This window comes from Crocodylus porosus, unplaced genomic scaffold, assembly GCF_001723895.1.
Source record: "Crocodylus porosus isolate Cpor-Errol unplaced genomic scaffold, CroPor_comp1, whole genome shotgun sequence".
Taxonomy (NCBI): Eukaryota; Metazoa; Chordata; order Crocodylia; family Crocodylidae; genus Crocodylus; species Crocodylus porosus.
Window position 1 is genome coordinate 55318294 of NW_017728948.1, and position 18734 is coordinate 55337027.

Sequence of the window (18734 nt, forward strand, 5' to 3'; positions counted from 1 at the left end):
TCTGCTGTGCGCACGGCACCGAGGGGGAGGGGAAGGGCGGGGCCCCGCCGTCGCCCCCTTTTCAAATGTCTCCGCGGAACCGCCGCGCCGCAAGCCCCAGCCCAGGCGCCGGCTTACATAAAACGCTGCGTCACGTGAGGCGCGGCGCACTTTCCATTGGCTGCGAGCGGCGGCTGCATGGCGCTGGGGGGGGGCCGGGGGACGGTTACAAAACAGCCCCATGCGCCTTGCGTTCCAGAAGGGGCGGGGTTATACGCGGGATGTCTCCGCTTTACTCCTCAGTGCTTGTCAGGCGGAGCCTGGGGCTGGGGTGGGAATCGGTCCGCCTCCTCCCGGTCCCGTGTCTGAGCCTTCCGGCCCCGTCTCAACGGAGCATGGGACAGCACCAGACAGGGCCCGGGGGCCCGGCACGCGCTGCGGGGTGGGAGGGAGCGCCTGTTTCGGAGAGTTCAGCGTCCCCGGCGTGAACCAAGGGGGACGGGACGGTTCCGCACACACGCAGAGGGGCAGGGCAGCAGTGCCCCGTGCCTGCCCAAAGGGAGAAGGTACAATGTAAGGCAGCAGTGCCCCATTCCCGTGGCACGGACACACACACACACACACACACGCGCGCGCGCGCGCGCCAGTGCCCCCATCTCTCTCGCACACTCACAAGGCTGGGGCAGCAGTGTGCTCAGGCCGGGCAGCTGCCAGCAACAGCAGCACATTGGCAGTGTAGCCACAGTGCAGTGCTCTGAAGACACCATGGGGAAAGGGAGTTTGAGGGGAGTCTTTCAAGGAGGGTGTGTCTTGCAATCATTTTGCAGGTGTGTGTGTGGGAGGGTACTTTCCAGGTGGCTCCTGGAAGCTGTACTCATGGGCCCAGCAGAAGCTCACTAGGGGATAGGTAGGTAGAAAGGTCTCCAGAATAAGGGGCATTTTATGTGATAGACAAGAGAGAGGGATGGGATGACAGTCAAAGCTGGGGAAGGATCTTTACAGTGGCCTTCTGCAGGGACAGGTGGTGCAAGATGCCTGCTGTTCAGGCTTCACCTTTCATGTATTGCTGCCTGGGGGTGTCACAGGAAAAGACTTCATTCCTGTAAAAATCAATTTTCTCTTTATTAAGAGACCTTATAGAGGGTGTGCACAGAAGTGATGTATGCATGTTTTACAGCACTGCCATTTATAGCACATTTTATAGCACTATAAAGTTACAGGACTCTTAAAACATGACAGAAATGCAGTGTTTGTGGAAGGGAAGAGCCTCTCCCTATTTTCCAGGTTTGGGGGCACAGGGGTCTCTGCAGCCTCCTGGAGCTTCTCAATTGGTCAGAAATTTGACCATCTTACAGAAGTTATTTAAAGCACTGTAGGATGCTGAAGTGCTGTACAATACAGTGCTTCAACTTTAATACCTCATTTAACAATGGTTAATTTAAAGTGCTGGACCCATTTCTAAAGTGCTGTAAAGCCATGCACTTCTGGTAAATCATGGTAATAAAGCACTTTAAATGGTGAAAAAAGCAACTTCTGTACACACCTTTGCAACTGCATGTAGCTACATTGGCTACCTGGTTCTTCTTTCAAACCGTTCCTTTGTACAACTATCCTCTTTACTCCTAAGTTCAGTGTAAGGTATAGAGCCAGAAGGAAACAAATGTTGCATTCACTACATTGTTCAGGATCTCAACATCTCCCATGAGTTTTAGATGTATAGGTGGAGAGGCAACTACATTAAGTCCACATGAAGAAAAGATATGCATGATTTAGATGTTGCTTCAATGTGAGGATGTAGAAGAAGGTCCAAGTTGAAGATGATTCTCAGGTTATAAGGTTGTGGGGGGTGAACTTGAGAAGAAAAAGATTAAGAGCTCTATTCTAATACAGTCAAAGCTGTGTTATCTGGTGCTTTACCATCCAGAATGCTCTATTAACCGGCACCTGTCCCACCGTGGCGCTTCCAGTTTTGCTGCCACAAACTGAGTCCCACTTCTTCCTCATGGACCATGGCCCCGGGTAAAGCAGGCTGGGTGGGTGACGCCAGGGAGTGAAAGCCCTGGTGCATCGGACGTAGCAGGAGGGGTGGTGGCCTGAACACACAAGGACACTTCCAACCTGCTGGGCTGGAGATAGTATAACTCTCAGATAACTGGCATATTTGATTAACTGGCACCCCCCATTTCCCATGGGTGCCAGATAAAAGAGCCTTTACTGTATTATAAAGCCTTAGTCTATCTGTCTGTCTGTAACATTTTATTCACGCTCTGATTGGCTGACAAACAGTCAACCAGAGTGTGAAGAAGCATTCGGACAGATGGCAGCCTGCCACCATAATGGTAGAGACCCAGGGGAGAGAGTGGGGGAGGCAAGGCCAGCACTGCTGGGCTTGCTCCCCTGCCCTGCTCCCTGCAGGTGGTGCCAGTGGAGCTGGCCTTGCCCGCCCCCCACCCCTTGTTCCTTGAAGGTAATGGCAGTGGCGGTGGTGTGGGGAGAGGGAGCAGGGTCGGGACACCATGGGAGGGTAAGACCACTGGCACTGGCCTTGGCCTGCCCCTCCCTGCTTCCATTGCTGCCTGCATGGCTGATGCAGTGGGGGTGTGGGGAGGAGTGGATCTGACACGCAGGGGAAGGAGCTGTTTTTGCTCCCCCCCCACACACTCTGCCTCTTAGAGCTGGTGGAGTGGGCTGGACCCCAAGTGGCAGCGGGGAGTGGCCCCAGCCCCGACGTGGGTGGGTAGTGGGCCTGAGCCAGTTGTGGTGGCAGAGAAGGGAGCAGTGGACCTGCTCATGCTCCTGCCCTCCGTGTGCTGCCATGGTGGGGAATGGGGCAGTGGTCCCAGACCCCAAGCAGAACCGGGGGGGAGTGGGCCTGGGTCCAGCATACGGGGGGAGGACTGGGCCCACCATGGTGGGGGGTCAGAAGCAGGCCTGGGCCCAAGCGGTGGTGATGGGGGGAGGGGAGAAGCAGGCATGGGCCTGGGTCTGATGTGGGGGAGGATTGGGCTTGAGGGGGTGGAGAAGCCAGCCTGCCATGGCGGTGGGAGGGGCAGAGCAGTGGGCCTGGGCCAACATGGTAGCAGCAGGGGAAGAGGAAGACTGGGTCTCCTCCTCCCCTTGGGCCCTGGCCCACTTCTCCCCCATCCCCACTTCCCCGCATTGGCCCCAAGCCCGCTTCTCCTGTTTCCCTGCTGCTGCCGGGTTGGCCCTGGCCCGCTGCTCCCCCCCACCTCCTGCAGCAGTCCAGCTTCTCCCCACCCTTGGCCCTGGTCCATCCCTGCTTTGGGCTTGGGCCCCAAGCAGCAGGAGGGGAGTGGGGAGTGGGCTCAGATGGGGGGACGACGACGACGGATGACACGGGGCTCCATCCCCACCTGCTCCCTCGCCTATCATTCTTGATGGGCAGTTGGCTAGTTTTATGTATATATGGCTTGAGCTGTATGCTAGACTTCCACAAGAAGCCAAAAAGATGGGAAGACATTTTAATTTGGACAGGAGACAGGTCTAGAGTAGTGTCAGATTTGTGAGTCACAGCAGAGAAACGGTGTTTGTTTCAGATGCAATTACCCATAGAAAAGGTGCAGGAGAAGAGAAGACAGAGTTCTGTGGAACCCCACATTACAGTGGGGAGACAAGAAAGATTCGCTGAGGATACATTGAAAAACTGATTAAAAAGGTAGGAGGAGAACCTTCCACACTTTTTAGGTCTGATGACACTTATAACATCTCTTGTTAACATTTCTTTTTTTCTGGGAAGTCTGGAGCAGAAGTGTTTCCATATTTCCTTGACTACAAACAAACAAGCAAGCAAAGAGGAGAAAAATCAAGGAGGCCAGGAATGATGAGTAGCAATAATCAGGGAATGTTATTTCTTGCTTCCTCCAAATTATTAAAAAGAAAGTCTTCCTTAGTTTCCACTCTGCCTACTAGAAATGCTTTTTATGTTGCTCTTTTTACCCCTTTGTGCTGCTCTGTCTACATTATCTGTTGCACATACTCTTCCTATAGGATTCTTTTTGAAACCTAGACATTAAAAAAAATCCCCTGAATTATCTTTTTTTTTAGTCCGGGATTACATGAACAAACAGCAAAGCGATCTTCACTCTATATATATTCCAAGTGCCTACAAAAGAGAAAAAACCATTACAGTAAATTCAGCACATTGGATGTATTCTGAGATGCATGGCAGCAACATGTCGAATGGTTGAGGAGAGGAAATTCTATGACCATTAAATTGTTTTGGAATAAGATGGATTAAGATGCAAGTGACATTCCAGGCTGCATTTATAATACCCTTATTTTCCCGTATCTTGTATAAAAAACAAAAAGCAGAACAGTATGATTTTATAATTTTGCAGTGTGTTATCTGCAGGATGTGATCACTGCATACAAGGGAAAGGGGACAGACATCTATTTCCTGGTTTAGATATCACTTCTCAAGCAATAGGAACAAAAATGATCATTTCCTGTTGAAAGTTCAGATGAGCAGTACCAAGAAACCTCCCCCCGCAATTGCTTTTCGTAGAGGGCCCATTCTGAAAGAGGCTTGATAGACTATGCTTTTGAGCACTCCTTCCAGGGACTTCATGGTGGTTTATATGAACCTTGACAATTCCTTATTAAAAATAACATATCTGTCAGGTCTCCAGCTTCACTGGTTATGAGACAAAAGAATATCCGGTTCTTATAAAAGTTATTTGACCGATAATTTTTTCCTCCAAATGATTCATTATGGAAACACTCATTGTAAATAAATTACAGGACATGTAGCATCATATTTGGAAGCGTTTCAAGCAGGTATTCAAAGCTACAGTGGTCCAAGGTCCAAGACTTGCAGTGATAAAAGGCAGACAGCTGGAGCACAATTATCAGGCCTTAAAAATAATGCTCACATACTAGCAATCTGGAATGACTTCACATTTACTAAGCCTCTATTTTCATCACAACTACTGTGTTAATCAAAAAGCAATAGTATACTTGACGAACAGTATGATGGTAACCTCCTGGATGCTTGTTTCACTCTCTTGATAGCTTGCTCCTTCACCAAATGGGATGGAGCCAGATATATCCAAGAAGAGAATGTTAATAAAATACGATGAAAACTTATTATTTTAAAAAGAAGCAATGCAGACAGTTAGTTTTTTTCTCCCCTGAGGAACATATAAATACAGCAAAGAACTTGTGAATATGTAAAAATGATTCTGAAGAGGAACATAACCTACAGGCCTGCAACAGCATATGAATTAGTTTTACTTTAACAGAGAGAAAATGAGCTTGTTTGTAGAGCTAGGTACTAGAGCTACTTTGTATACAGCAGTGTTTTCTTTTACTGTTTTTTTCTTGCTTAATAAACATATATTAATTAGTGAAACTAAGTTTTGCAGAAAATATTTTTTAGAAGGAAACCCCCTAAATGACATATAAATGTTATATGTTACAAATGGTGGCTTGTATTTAGGTGTTGTGAAAGTATTGAGATGTTTGACAAAATAAATATCAAATCGTACAGACAATATTCTAAGCAGTGTTAATATCACATGGTTATTTTACATTTTTAACCACTTCAGTTCCCACACAGTTATATTGATTGCTGTCTCATTAATTACTGGAATCAGAGATAAATTCTTCATTATATTTAGGAACTTGAAAACCATAGGCAGATTCAAGATGCTTAGAAGGGCTGTGCAGGAGCAGCAACGGGTGCTGCAGGGATGGCTGCATCCCCTGCTCCCAGCCTCCTCCTTCAGCAACCAGGGCAGGAAAGCCATTCCATGGGAGCAGCAGCTGGGGACTTTTTTCAGGAAGCGTTTTGTTTTTTTATTAATTTCTAGTTTTTCAAGCCAGAAATAGGATTGAGACTGGGTCTGGGCATGGTGAGTTATACTTTTCTATATTTTAGAAAGAGGATCCTTAGAGTGATTAAATTTGGCCTTCTAGGTAACAGAGTTGCACAGTAGAAGCTACGTGTAATCACACTGGCTTACAAATACCTATTCACAGAAAGAACCTACTGCTGGTACTACTCATTTAATTTGCAGTAATTCAAGGCATGGTACCCCTGCAGTTTAAGCTGCTAGGTCTAGAGAGATCTGAAGCCATGAACAGTCAGAGTTGCATTGATTCTTTTTCCCAGTGAAGAACTGTTATTGATTACTGGAGTAAAAACATAGTAGCATCTAACAGAAGGACCGAATAATGTTTTGTTCATTGTAGGTGGTGTTCCTTTAACAGAAATTTGCCTGTTGAGAACCAGTATGCAACAAAAGCAGAGTCAGCACTTCTTTCCATTCATCAACATGTTTTCTACCAGCTGAAAGCAGCTAGCTAGCAATAGCATACACTGGAGAACAGAAAACATGTTTTGTAATAGATAATATGTGCTAGATAAGAAAAGCACAATTTATGTTTCCTTCAAAGAAGGACAGGATAAAAACCAAGCTGTAGTAGGAGGTCCCTATTATACTTTGGTCATTCAAATGTATATTTTGCTGTGAAGTTGGATGTATTTAATTCTGGCTTACATTCACTTTCTGGCATTTTTGTCAAGTATATTTTTCAAGTATATGAATATAAGGGGTGTTTTCATTTGTCTCTAGTAGTCATCCTTCTTTATTTTAGTACAGCCAAAACATTAAAAGGAAAAAGTTATATGAAAGCTCATTCAATCACACTTAAATGGATAGTTTTTATTAGGGGTGCACCAACAGAGATTTTTTGGGCTGATACCAATGGCTGATTCTTAACGACCCATATTGGCCAATACTGATACAATTTCTGATATGCAGCTGGGCAGCATGGAGAGCAGTGTTTGGCTGGTAAGTCTGTTGCAGGAGAAGGGGCAAGAGAAGGGGCATGGGGTAGGGGGGCAGATCAAAGACCCTGCAGTGAAGGAGGCTGTGGGGTTGGGGCAGGGGCAGGCACTGCACAGCTGGGGCACATTTTGGGATGGAGCTGTGAGTGGCTTATCTAGGAGGGGGTGGCTCCTGCTGGTATGCGAACCTTGGGAGAGCACGGGGGAGGGGCGTGTGCCCCTTGGATCTACATGGGGCAAGTAAGGATGGGTTGCTGCTGTGGGCTGGGGCCAGGGTGGTGCTGAGCAATTCCCAGCAGAGGGCTGGGCCAGGCTGAACTCAGGGCAGGTGGCAGCAGTGTTATATTGCCTATATTGGCTGGGGAGATTCATGGGCTGTGTCAAGATGAGCGTGGCGATACTCTACACATTTAGGTGTTCTCTGTGCTGCTGGGCTCTTGGGGTCAAAACCCCCCCCCAAAAATGTGGGGTGTTGCAAGCAGGGGCAGTGTGCACTACTCAACACTGGAGGCTGGCCAGCGAGAGCCATAACTCCAGTTGCCAGACAGCCTCCAAGTGACAGTGTCACCACTGCTGCAGCCCTAAGAGGCCCCCAGGACCCTCAGGTGAGGCTGCTGGGGCCAGCACAGTGCTGGTCCCAGCCTCCGCCACCCCACCCAGGGTAGCACACGTAGGACAGGCGTTCCCCAGGGACAAGTAGCAGTGGCACAAAGTGTCCTGCTGCTTTTTGTCCCCAGGGAAACAAATGTCTCTGCTCATGTGGATGCGATGGCAGGAAGGTGGCAGTCAGATTGGCAGTTAGTCTTCTTGAATTGCTGAGTTCTCCAAATTTCTGTCCAGCTTATACCCAATATTTATAGATGGCTGGTTCTAATATTCCGATAAATTATCTTTGATTGGTTTTACTTAAATGTCCTTGTTTCACTGAAACTTTTGGATCTGGACCAAACCAGATTTCTTGTGGATTTGGAAAGTGTCAGCTAGTTGGGACTTATATCCCTGGGAAAGTAGAAGGGAGGGTTTCTTATCTCCTGTCCTTCCCCATTGTGGAATGCTGTTCAGCACTGTCCTGTTTCTTTTTACCTTAGTTTATGGTCTTCTATGACATGGCTTTTTTGTTTGTACAAATTATCTAAGCATCTTAATAAAAATGTATCTATTATAGCAAAATAGCATCTAGTACTTTTGGTTACATCAATCACTATTACTAATAATTTAAAATTTATTTGAATTATTTAATGTATGGTCTTCCCTTATAATGTCTTCTTTCAGGCCTTGTGGTTTGGTTAACTGTCTCATTATTGGTTTAGTTAAATATGTTGATGGCTTCCTTTACTTTGCTGAATAAGTTAGTTGTCACATCTGCAAAGGTTCATGCTACAATCACTCAGAAACGGACTTTGAGGCCTTCTGTTTAGCTATACTTCTGCAGCTTGGCCTAGGCCCCTTGAAAATGCCCAAGGCTGGCAACATAGTCTATCTCAAGGATGCTCAGTTCACAGCCTGAAGGTCGGATGCAGCTTGTGAAGCCATGCCATCTGGCCTGCAGGGGTTCCCACAGTTTAAAAAAAATAAATAAAAAAAATCAGAGGTTGGGGAGCGGCGGGAGTAATTGCCTCTCACCTGCTGCTGAATTTCTTGACCCCTGGAGAGACCTGCAGGCCACATAGCATGCTACACTGGTGCATGGAGGTGGCTGGGGCCTGATCTGGGCACACAGCCACTGACTGGAGGCAGCGGGGATGAGGGGGGCAGTGCAGGGCCCTGCTCTTGGTGCATGGGGCCCCATCTGACCTGTGGCACAAAAAGGTTGAGCACCAGTGGTTTACCTTCATTATGAAAATAAAACTTAGTTTTGTAACTCATTAAGGATGCTGGCAGACATTACATTTATCAGGCAAGTAATGTGTAAATTGCATGATAAATTTTAACAATGACACGCATTCAACCAGTTTATGCTGTGATAAAATGGCAAAGGAACAATGAAGTTGTTCCACATTTTGAATGAGTGACATGTTTGGCACTGGGCTGCATAGCAGCTTTAGGTGCTGGTATGTTGGGAACTAATCAGTTGATTGGTTCCCCACAGCTGAAAGCAACGTGGTGTGATCAGTTCTGTAGCAGTGAAGTTTGGTGCCACGGCAAAGCCTGCAGCAGCAGGCTGCCCTTGCCCCATGCACAGATCCAGGGGGAACCCCGCCACCCCCATGTTTGCCCACGAGTGCACGCAGTGGAGGGAACTGCCCTTCCCCCCATCCCTGCACCCCTCCAAACGAGCCTCTTGTGGCTCTGTTCTGCACCCTGCCCCAGCTGGGCAGCACCTGTTGGTGCCTCTTCGCTTTGGCACCTGGGGCATTTGCCCCATTCACCCGCACCCTCCCTTGCTACAGCACTGGGTGTGTGTAGATTAGCCACGTCCTCCCAAAGCAAGCTGTCATCTCTCACGTTGAACTGGATAGACTCCTTGAACTCATCCACCACAACTGATGTAAAAAGGAAGGAACTAAAGAAGAATACAGTCCTATGAGACAAGGTTGATGTTAGCTTTGTGACTTAGAAGGTTAGCTTCTCTATGCAGGACTCCACCATCCCCATACCCTGCCCTCACCACACCAGATGTTATGAGTTTACCTGCATCAGTTCTCTGCTATGGGAGCTTCAGCCCCTGGGTTGTCTTGACCAGGTTCTAGATGCCTTAGTCCTTGCTCCTGGTCAGTTGCTCCATTCTTCCCTGCATGGGTGCCCCAAACCCAACTTTCCCACAGTTCATCCCAGCCCTTATTCTTCAGGGTTGGGTAATCTGAGGACAATGTCCAAAACTCACATAAATGTATATCTCCGTGTCTTCTATTTCCAGGTCCCTGGAACGGCTGCCCACACCCGCTAGGATCAGACTCACTGGCTGGGATGCTGCAGCTGCCTTATCTCCCTATCTCTGCAGGTAAGTCAGTCTTTGGGACTCTTCCCTGAGTCCCCTGGGTTGGTCTATCACTGCCACAGCTGCCCCACGTTCCTCCGGGGTCCTCTTTGTGCAATCTTTCTTTCCTGACCAATGTTGACTGCCTGGTTGGCATCCTTTTAATTCCCCCTGGCAATCGGCTGTGTTTGCTGCGGCAGCATCCCATTCACTGTCTTCCCAGCCCTTGCAGCTGATCAGACTAATTGGCTTCTGGTCTTCTGTGCAATTCCTTCCCTACCTGTGTTTGCCACGCCTCTTCTCCCCATCTGGGCTTGCTCCAGTAAGTTGCTTTTTCTCCTTTGTTCCTTTGGGGTTTCATGGCAGGGCAAGCTTACTGCCATGTCACAGTGTTGTCCAATGCAGGGCTATATTATGTGGCTTTAAACTTGTTGACATTCAGAGAGTTCATCAGCTGATGAGCTTCCTGTGTTCATGACCTGAAGCTGCACAGTACAGGCCAATACCAAGCCACCTTCTCACCCACTGCTTCTCCAATTGCTTTGGCCACAGCAGCAGCAAGGGTCTCTGTGGTTTTCCTCTGGCTTCTGCTTCCTGCACCTGCCCCAGAGGGCAGTACAGGCAACCCCTGCTTAGCACTCTTAATTGGTTCCTGAAAAAACAAGCATGAAGCAAAATGAGCGTTAAGTGAAACCAAAAGTATCTGACGATCCAAGATGGTGGCCACAAGTGTTTTTAATGACCCAAAATGGCGACTGTGTTATAATCAAACTCACTGAGCGCTAAGTGAAATCAAGTATCAATTTAAAATGAGCGTTAGAGCGAAATAGCGTTAAGCAGAACAGCATTAAGTGGGGGTTGCCTGCACACCATGAAGCAGCCCACCACATCATGCTGGAGGGGAGCCTGCAGCAGATGATTGGTGGAGATTATATGTCTCCCCACATAGAGAGTGCCCACATATGAAGTAGAGTGGTGTGGAGGACTACTTGTGTGCATAGTGGAGAGGTGAATGGGACTGCCTGTGTCACCGTGTAGTAGAGTGGGTACCCAGGGAGGGCTCTTGGCTCACATCATTGCAGCCCACATAGTGTGTAACCCCTCCCCCTGATTGTGGCCCCTGGATACTGAGAAGTTGGCCAGCTCTGGTGTAAAGCAAATTAGAACTGTTTGCAAAGTGGTTACTCAAAACATATTGCAGATAAGAGAAAGGCTTTATTCAATTAAGTGGCCTAGTTGTCAAGATAACTGACTTCCTGGAGATAAATTAAGATACAAATGCTATATATATGGGACATAAGTAGTATGGCAACAGGCAGAAATGTGGAGACAGAAAAGTACCAAAATATTGTTCCCGCTGTGTCCAGCTGCCCAAAACAGAAGGGAGAGAGTACGTCTCAGCACATTGGATCAACTTTCGTTTATATCTTTTAATGTGCTGCTTGTTAATTAGCACAAGGGAAAGGAATATATATAGGGTTGATCTCTATTCTGGCTCACCTTTCTCTCTTGGCATCTTCCTACTTTTTACTGATTTGGTTCCTGACTGTATTACTAACATTGAATTGCTGCAGGCTCTGTTCTATAAACTGTGGCTATGTCATAGCCAAGGCCTTTTCGTTCAAGTAACTCCTTTTCTCCATGCACTGTGCAATTTGCACCTTTTAGTCATTCTTTTGCAAGACAGCAGATGGGATGATTGAATGTGGGGGCTATAAGCTTTTTCAACAATGTGATAAATAAAATGGGACAGGAGTTCATTCTTTGAACATGAAGTACTTTTAGATCATGACTGAATAAGAGTCACTTGGCTTTTAAGTCTGCCGTGTTTTAAGACTTTCTTCTCTTACAACAGATTTCTGTGATAAGGAGAATGAATCTTTGGGTCTGTTAACTGCAGGCTGAGATCATTACACAAGATGCAAAAAATACCTATGTTTATTTCCCAGGTTAGATGCAACGCCTGCAACAGGAACAAGGTGGAGAAATGTATATGATGGAGAGTGTCTGTCAAATGTGTCTGACTGTATAAATGCACACAAATGATGGTGTGATAGAGAGATTTTATCAGGAAGAGGTTGGGCCAGTGACATTACTCACGTGTGACACCTTGAATGAATTATGAAAACTGCGCTAAATATATGCTGTTCATTTATATATCTCACCATTATATATTCTGTGTATTACATATGTTACAGAAATATGTTGAGATGATTTAGACAGGATTTTCTTTCTAACCTATCAATGTAAACTACCTGTAAATCCAAGTGATTTTATTACCAAGACTTCAAAAATAGAGGACTCAGTGGAAGAAAAGTATTAAAACAAATGAACTCAAGGTCCTGGACAGATGTAATATTTGACGTACTTTGGTTGTGAAAATGGCCAAAGCGCTCCAAAAATAACACGATGAAACAGCAACTGATGAAAGCACTTCATTTTAAAGTGCTTCTGGTTATGTCTGTATGCTGTATGGCATGCAAGGGGGCTTGTTCTGACCTCCAGCATCCCACAGTGCTCTGACCAGTAGGATACTTTGCAAACAGCCAGTGAGTACCACAGAGCTGAAGAGAATGATTCCTTGAACACTGCTTGGGTTATGGAGATTGTCACAGTTAGCTGCATAGTTCTGTTCCCCCCGCCCACAAGAGCCAGGAGACCAGATGCCCTGTGACACCCTGCTGAAACGAGGAAACTTTCTAATTGTCCGTGGAACTGGGAGACTGGAAGCAGAGACATGCTGAGAAACCTGCTTTCATTCTCAGGTATGGTCAAGTGCACAGGGCAGCACTCAATTCATTGGCTGTCTGCCTCACCTACCCCCAGCCCTGCAGTAGCAGAGCCCTGGGGTGTTAGAGGTCAGAGCAATCCCCTGTTGCACTCCATAATGTGCAGACTGGAGGCCAAGTGCACAAGAGTGTTCCTTGACTGTCTGCCCCGCTCTCCCTACCCTCTTAGGGAGATGAGAACAGAGCTTCCAGACCAAGCAATGCTCTGTTGCACCCCTTGACTGGAAAGCACAAGTGTCCTGATAAAGTAGTGTGACTAGGAGGAAAGGGGATGTATTCATGCATATTTGTTCATGGCAGAATTTGGAGTGCTTCAAATGTATGTCTGTCCAAGGTGTAAGATACATATGTGAGCATCCATGGGTGTGGAAGTTACTTTGGATATTAGATCTTCTTATTCAAGACAGTTCAGGTTTTCCCTATCTAACCTCAATCTCTTCTTCTTTTGGATTACAAGTCCCTCTTTAAGACCGCTTTAGACTTGCAATCTCATCCTAGCATGTTTCAATTTAATATAGCATGCTAAGCTTGGTGCTCATTGCTGTTTATTGCAAAGAGCTTTAGAGTTTCTTCCTACAGATTTCTGGGGACTTCAGAGGAATTGATTCCTCTTTTTTAAAGCCATCCTCAGGTGCTTGTGAGATTTAAATTATACTTCTAGGTGCTTGTGAGATTAAATTATACTTCTACTGGCTTGTCTCAGAAGATGCCAGTCTGACCTAGCTCAGCTGGCAGTTTTATCACACTTTTCATTAGCTACCATAAGCAGTGTGTCTGGGGGGTTCCCGGACTAAGAGGCTCCGGGAAGCCCCTTTGCCACAGACCCAGGGGGTGGGGTGAACGTTTACCCGTTACAGGTGCCCGGACGGCACAGCCCGCTTAAAAGATGGACCGGAATCAGACCGGGGCATGGGAGCTGTGGGACTGGAAGTGCTGGGGCGAACACTGCTTGACTGCAAGGAAGCGGAGGGGCGGATGCACACCACCCGACGTGGAGTTCGTACGTTTTGGAGCAGCAGTAGGATGCCACCGGGACGCACGACGAGGAGGCTGGGATCCAGCGGTGAGTCGGGTGACTGTGGCGCACTGGAGCAGCGGACTCCGGTGGGAGATGGGCAGAGGAGAGCCTTAGTGTCTACGGAGGCACAGGGACTGCTGGCGCAGGACCCTTCACCAAAGAAGACTCCAGCGATAGGAGCAGACCCGGCGCAGGAGACGGGCGGGACTTCCCCTACGGACGTCAGAAGCGTCCGGAACATTATTCTGACTTCTGGTGAGGTTTGGACTGAGATTGGTTGAAAGAGCTGTAGGGACGTTTCTACTCGGAGGCACGGGTGAGGGTGTAGGGGTGGAGGAGCCCTCAATAGCTCACGGACCCCACGGTCTCACTTATGGACTGTGGTACGCGCCGGACAAAATTCCACCTGAACTGTTGAAACATCAAAGTCGTGGCAGGAGAGCTAGCGCGTGCGGACTGAGAGGGAGACTGGTTTTAAAAAAAAAAAAACTTGGACATTTGAACCAGACAAGAAAGACGAACGATCGATTCGTTCACACAGTATAGATGAATTCCCTATTGCCAGCTGATGTGATCCAGTGGACTATATGAATATTTGGATTGTGCAGCAAAGATAAACTTAAATTTCTGTTCCTCTAAGTTTCTTCATGATACATGCCAAGAAGGCCTACCCAGATTGCCATATTATTGGATGTATTGGTAATTCTCCACAAAATAATGCAGCAAAGACTAGTATAGTATAGTTACTCACACAGCAAACTTTCTCCCCCATGACAGTCTAAAAAGCTATTATATTAAGAAACCAGAGCTAAAGAACAGAAGTGCCTCAAGTGTGACAAAGGTTCACATTCATGGTGGCAGGGCTTATCTGCTTACGCTGTACATTCTTGAGCATAGGTGCTCCTGATCTATTCTTCTCGACCAAGGGTGGGCAAAATATGGCTCTGGCCCACCAATTGATTTTATCCAGCCTACAGGCAGGGGGAAACTCTGGCTCCAGCCTCTGATGGTACTGTGGGGGATGCTGGGCAGCAGCGGTGCTAAGCACTCCAGCCTTCTGCTGTTTTGCCTGCTCACCACTTTTTATTACAGGCCAGGGTGGCTGTGGCTGAGTGGGGCATAAGGAGAATTATAAGTCCCAGCAGTGCTGGGGGCTGGCTCAGCCACCATGGCTGCCATTAAAAGGTGGGGGTTAAAAGGTAGCAAGTGGGCAAAGCAGCAGGAGCCTGGGGCACTCTCACACTTGTGCCATGGAGCCATAGCTATTGCTTGCCCCCTGCACCTTACCTTGCAGGAGGAAGAGTGTTTGTCTCCCTGCCTGGGGCTCCCCTCGAGAAAGAAGCCGGCGGAGGCAGGAAGGTTTTCTTCAGGGAAGTTACACATGCACACAGCCCACTCCCCACCTCCCTACCCATGCATACCTACCCTTCCACACATCTACCACATGCACTCCCACACAATCCCTCTACACACCCCACACCATCCATATACCACACATACAACCCAGACATTTTTTATGCTGAGAGTCAATAAATCAAAACAGAAATCTTTGATGAACAATGGCCACCTTGCAGCAGTGCTCTGCATTGCAGCAATGGAGATGATGCCTGGTTTCAGTTCTCTGATTAACTCACATCAGAGACTTCATTCTTCCCTTTGTTTTTCTTTAACTTAATCTTAAATATACAAGAGTAAGGCTTTATTTTTTATTTCTTATGTGGTTACCTCTATGCACTACTCAAAAAACATAAATCACGACAAAATATTTTTTGAAATAAAATTAAAATATTTTATGATAGAGATTTGATTTTTAGCATACAAGTTTTTTAAAATCTATAATTATCATCGTATCTTCACCATCCATTTTTTGCGTACAGCCCTCAACAGCTTACCAAAACAGGTGGCCCGCAGCCAAAATAACTGCCCATCTCTATTCTAGACTCTCATAACTTAAACCTACATTTTAGCAGAGCTTTCCTCTGGTCCTGCACAGTGCTTGCTCATTGGCTATGCCAACAATGAATCTGTATAGCAGTGACAGTGTTTTCTACCCCCGCTGAGTTCTTTAGAATACTTTGAGAGTGTTGAACAATGATATTTGAAATCAAATTGCTCAAGTTGTGTCTGTTTACTTCTAGTCTCAGAAGTAATTCTTTCTAGCCTTCCTAAATGATCATACTTCTGCAGTCTTAAGTCTGTGGAGCAGGCATTTGCAACAGCTTTGTGTAAATGGCAAATGTTAACATGTATCTATCAGTAAATTCTAATATTTTTGGAACAGCATAATGCAGAAGCACACACTTTCCTACTATAATTACTTTGTAATAAGTGTCAATCTATGACAATAAAAAAAACTTGGTTACTGGAAACAGAATATAGTTTCATCAACAGAAACATGTTTTACTGAAAGTTCTCAGTGAATTATGTAAATTCTGTGAGATAATGCATTATGTAATTTGGAATGCTACAACAAGAAAAGATAACATAATCAAGGAAATTTATCATCAACTTCCTTATATGAGCATATTTATATCCATAATATAATATTAACCTCTACAGGAGCTTTGTTAAGAATGTTATGCAAAGAGATGACAGCAAGGTAGACCTGAAGAATATACAGTTTTCCTACCAGAACACACAGAATAATATGTAGAAAGGACTTGGCATTGAATTGAACATAGGGGTCAATCTTTATTTCATACTGCTTTCCTTTTTAGATTTTACGTCCTAATTTAAAAGTTGCTTTGCTTCCTTCTGGGATAGTGACCTTTAATGGCTCACTCAGTTTTAAATGTAGCACATAAATACGCATTAGTCACAGTTTTCTAAAACACACACAATGAAACTTCATCTAGTTATTTCTGTCTGGTTGATTGCAGTAGTCATTTTGCAGCCATTGGGATCTATTGCGTAAGAAAGGTATTTAAAGTTGACTCAGATTACAATGGCTTGCTCAAGTTTTATTCGGTTGATGTTTTTGTAATATTTAGAAAAACGCAGCTACCTTCAAGAAGACAACATGGATTTGAGATATCCCCCTTGAGACTTTCAGTTATTTTTAAAACATTTTGCTAGCTTTAAGCTGCCATACTAAAGCTGAGAAGGCCATCAGTACAACCAAAACCCCTCCCACCCCAGAACCTTGATACTGCTGCAGTCATTTGAATTGTGATAACAAGATATGGATATTAATATTTATGTTACAGCTGAAAATATGTAGTCAGACCCTGAGAGCCTATATCTGGAGCATGAGCATAGGGAAGAAAATTAGCTGCTTCTCTAAGCCATTTCATTTCTCCAGTCTGCTTTATTTGTAAAGTCCAACACTTGGGTTGGACTTTTGGAGCCTGAATTGTTTTGATTTCTTATCTCAAAACAATTAGTCTGACAAATGACATTTCTCAAGTTGAGCTTCTGGTTCATTCTCTAATTCTGTGACTATAAGTAAACAACTTTAGATTCTTCTACCCTATGCAATATAATCTGTGTGTATTAAAAGAAACTGTGCCTAAAGGGACTCAATGCACTGAAATCATGCAATAAAGTAACTCTTTTCATTATTCCCCAATTATTCTTAGTTTGCTTAATGTTTGTATTGTGGCAGTATTAAAAAGCTACTGTCAGTTTTGGAACCCTGTTGCAATTAGTGTCATATAATCCTAAATTCTGGGAAGAGCAAAAATGCAAACAGTCTTGATCATAGCAGACTGATACAGAGGTTGCTTCACACACAGTTTTAGGTTTGTATGCATAACTGTAGAGGATCATCTAGTTCTATATATTTAATATAAAGTCTAAAAGATAGATTCTTAATTATAGCACTTGATAACCTTCCTTAAACAACCTTGGCTACAGTTACATAGTGGGCATTGCTATATTAGATCGTTTTCAAATAATATTATTGTTTATGAAGTAGGAGAATAAGTCCTGTTAACAGGAACAAAGTTTCTCTCAGTTGCATAGGGTTGCTTATGTGACTCAAAAATATGTATTACATGAATATGAAGTGTCACAGTTACCAAGTGAACTGCCTTGTTTTATAGAATACAGCTTCTCCCAGGTCTCAGGCTTCTCATTGCCACCTGCATCAGATAGAATTCCATGACTCTCTCACTCTCAAATTGAGCCTTGATCACAGAGCCCTACTTACCAACATAATTACCTTAGCACAGGAGTGGATGACCTATGGCCCACAAATGTCAGGCTTTGGTAGCATTTGGCAGTGAAGGGATTAGGTAGCAGTTGCTTTCTCATGCCACTGCAGGGAGAAGCAGCAACTGTAGGAGCTTTCCCTGTGTTGTCATGGGGAAAACATAACAGCTTGTTCTTGTTCTTCTGTTTTTGAAGCGTACTTTGGGATGTTTTGCATGTGGATCTTTAGTTTGTTGTTCTTTGCTCTTCAGAGTGTTCTTTTACCTTGGTTCATTAATCATACAGGCAGTTCTAATACCTTACCCTAGTAATATTGTAACTGTACTGAGCTGTCTGGATCACTTACACAATTTGTACCATTATTGAAGAATGGTATTCATATCTCAGTACATATTAGTTTCTCACCCATTACATTGAACAAAAATTGCTTGGTTTTTTTTCTCTGATGAGCAGAAGTTACTATTTCTTCACACTTGATTAGTAAGCAGTCAGGGTATCACACACATTTCTATTTGCTTCAGGTCATAGCAAAGAATAACCTCTACGGGTGTGTCCATACATGAAGGCATGTGTACTTGCAGCAGCTCAGAAGCAGTGCAAATTTGAGCTGGGACTTTTTGCCTCAGCACACGTGCCGAGACATGCACTTTGGTGTGGGGCAAGTTGTGCCACTTGGGGCAAAATAACTCTACCTGGCTCCTCCTGGATATGTAGCCACCTGTGCTGGCCCCAGCAATATAAAGACCTGCCCTAGCAAGCAGCTCAGGGCTACTCGCTCTCAGGAGCTTCTGGATCTGGTTAATTGGTATCTGGGGACACTACCCCTTGTGCCAGCTGGACTGCTGCAGCAGCATCCCAAATCCATTTTTTAAAAATATCCCAAAATCCATGTTCTTCCATGTAACTATTTTATATTATTTAGCATATATTTTATATTATTTTCCCTTTTCTGTATAACTGCCGCGTGGCACTCTCACATTTATGTAACCTTGAAGTCTTGACTGTTAATCAAAATGAACACTTTGTACTTTTCTCTGCTGGCATTAAGCTACACATGCGCATTCTGTA